The 2,350-nt window shown below is 47.4% G+C and overlaps 1 non-coding gene across 1 annotated transcript; it reads left to right on the top strand.

Annotated features, from left to right (window-relative positions):
* The first annotated feature begins 1,791 nt into the window (after nt 1-1,791).
* TRNAT-AGU lies at nt 1,792-1,864 on the top strand. The gene has a single exon. It is a non-coding gene; the product is annotated as a tRNA-Thr (tRNA).
* The last annotated feature ends 486 nt before the right edge of the window (nt 1,865-2,350 follow it).

The following is a 2,350-nucleotide window of genomic DNA, read 5'->3' as shown; positions in this document are numbered from 1 at the left end:
AGTGGCTCCGGGATGGGCGCTGAGAGCTGCAGCCACCAGTTGCCAGGGCACAAGCCCAGCACCGAGCCACAGGCTTGCTCCACACTCCAAGCCTCGCCGAAATGCTCAGCTGGAGTGAAGGCACGAGCCGGCTGGGAGAGGCTGGGCGCCCGACTATAAGCAGCGAGGGCCGCGATGTCACAGTGCATGGCTGGGGGATGTCACAGTCCACCGCTGGGGGATGTCACCATAGGCCATCCTCGCCTGCAGCGCTCGCCCCAGCAGCCCTGCAGCCCTGGCACACGCCTCGGGGCTTACCACAGTGCCACTTCCCGCTCCGTCCCCCACGTCTTCTGTCGTGTGCTCGGCATCGGCGCTTCAAGCCAGGCACCGAGGCCTTGGCCGTGTCTTCCCAGGGCCCCGTCACGTCGCTCTGGCCTGAGGTGGCACACGTCTCCAGGCACAGCAGCAAGAGGGTTCCTGGGGAGCCCAGCACAAGAAGAAGGAGGCCAGAACACAGCGCTCTAGGTGTGGCCTCACCACTGCTGAGTGACTTGGAGGATCACCTCCCTCGACCTACTGGCAATACTTTGCCATATGCAGCCCTGCATACCTTTAGACTTCCTGGCGGCAAGGGCACATTGCCAGCTCCCATTAACTTTGTGTCCACCAGGACCGCCAGGTCCTATTCTGCAGAGCTGCTTTCCAGACGGTTGGCCCCTGCATGTCCTGGTTCATCAAGTTGTTCCTTCCCAGGTACAGGACTTTGCACTTGCTCTTGTTGAACTTCATGAGGTTCCTGTCAGCCCATTTCTCTAGCCTGTCAAGAGGGAGAAGTAAAAGAAGGGAAGTAAGAGAAGTTCTTACTTCTCTTGAAGTAATATCAAGAAGCATGATATACACATTTCCACTCACGGATACATGCTTTGGAGAATCCTGATGGAAACAACACATCCCAATGAAATACAATCCAGCCACTTTGTGTAAAGCTGTTGCATCGAGGAATCTCACTGCCTGGTTAATCCTGCCTGACAAAGCCTTTTCAAAGAGACACACAAAATCCAGGGTTTGGAAACAAGCATAGAGCTATGCCATACAAATATAAAAACAGAAGAACACTCACTGTTGATTATAATAATTAGCTAACAGCATCCAAGGCACCAAGGCTTTTAATGTTTAACGGCTGTGTTAATGAGGGAGGAAACAGAACGAATGCAGGGAGTGTTTCTTATGACACCCTTTTCTAACTACCTTCAGTGAAGAATGACACTACAGGAAAGATTACCCTGAAAATTCAGACACCAAAGAACAGCTTAGAAATGTGAAAGTGCACACATCAGCCATAGCGCCCAAAGCACACCATGGACTCCTAAGAAAGAATTGACATGTTTGAAGAGCTGAGATGAAAAAAGCAAATGCACAGCTGATTTCCAAAGGAAAGCAGTGGGATATAAAGAGTTATTTTTTAGAAGCTTAACTTGCTTCTTTGATAAATTAGTGCAACAACTATGAAGAGGCAAAATATCATTGCTTCTTGTTTGTAAACTTCCCAAACTACTTGTCTGGGGAAAGGGGAGCCATGTATCACTCTTGATGTCCTTGCAGGGATGAGCTGAAGGAGAGTAAATCTAAATCCCAGGTTTGGGTTGACCTGGTGTGTTGCTAGTTTTGTGACTCTGATGTTTGTGTTAGTGCCATTTGGAAAGAGAATAGAAAATCCTTGGAGCAGCCCAATGTAGCAGAGCAGGTTGTGTTTCACTCTAGAATTAATAGAGAAAATGTTTGCAAAGGAAAAAGCCCATAAAGCTCAGAGGCTCCATAGCTCAGGGGTTAGAGCACTGGTCTAGTAAACCAGGGGTCGTGAGTTCAAATCTCACTGGAGCCTGGGGGCTCTGTACCTCCAGCAAAGACCTTCAGCTTTATCTTTCTGTTTTCTTCCAAAACATTACTGTTGTCATTTTTTGGAGCATCCACCCCAGCCTAGATGAAACACAAACATCATATAGTACTTATACCAAATAACAGGCAATAAGAAGCAGAGAAAAATAGCAATGGTCAAAGCTAAACCCTCAAAAGAATACCTCCAAATATTTTTAAACTATAGCAGTCGAAGATAGGAAATATCTAATAACAGGATTTAAAGCCTTCTGAGCCCCACAGACATTGTGAAGGTCATTGATGAACAAATCTGAAATGGCTGGTAGATATTTACAATCAGATCTGGTTCATCTCTTCATACTTCAGCAGGACAATCGAATTATGTCTCCAGAGCTCAGTAATTACAGAGCTGGCTGAAAAAATTATAAATACGGTTTGTAGAGGAATAGTAACATTGGTCTTCTTCAGACTTCTGCTGGGGGGGCTGGAAAGT

Source organism: Aptenodytes forsteri, unplaced genomic scaffold, assembly GCF_000699145.1.
Source record: "Aptenodytes forsteri isolate BGI_AS27 unplaced genomic scaffold, ASM69914v1 Scaffold518, whole genome shotgun sequence".
Lineage (NCBI taxonomy): Eukaryota > Metazoa > Chordata > Aves > Sphenisciformes > Spheniscidae > Aptenodytes > Aptenodytes forsteri.
This window is presented reverse-complemented; position numbering and strand designations above follow the sequence as displayed.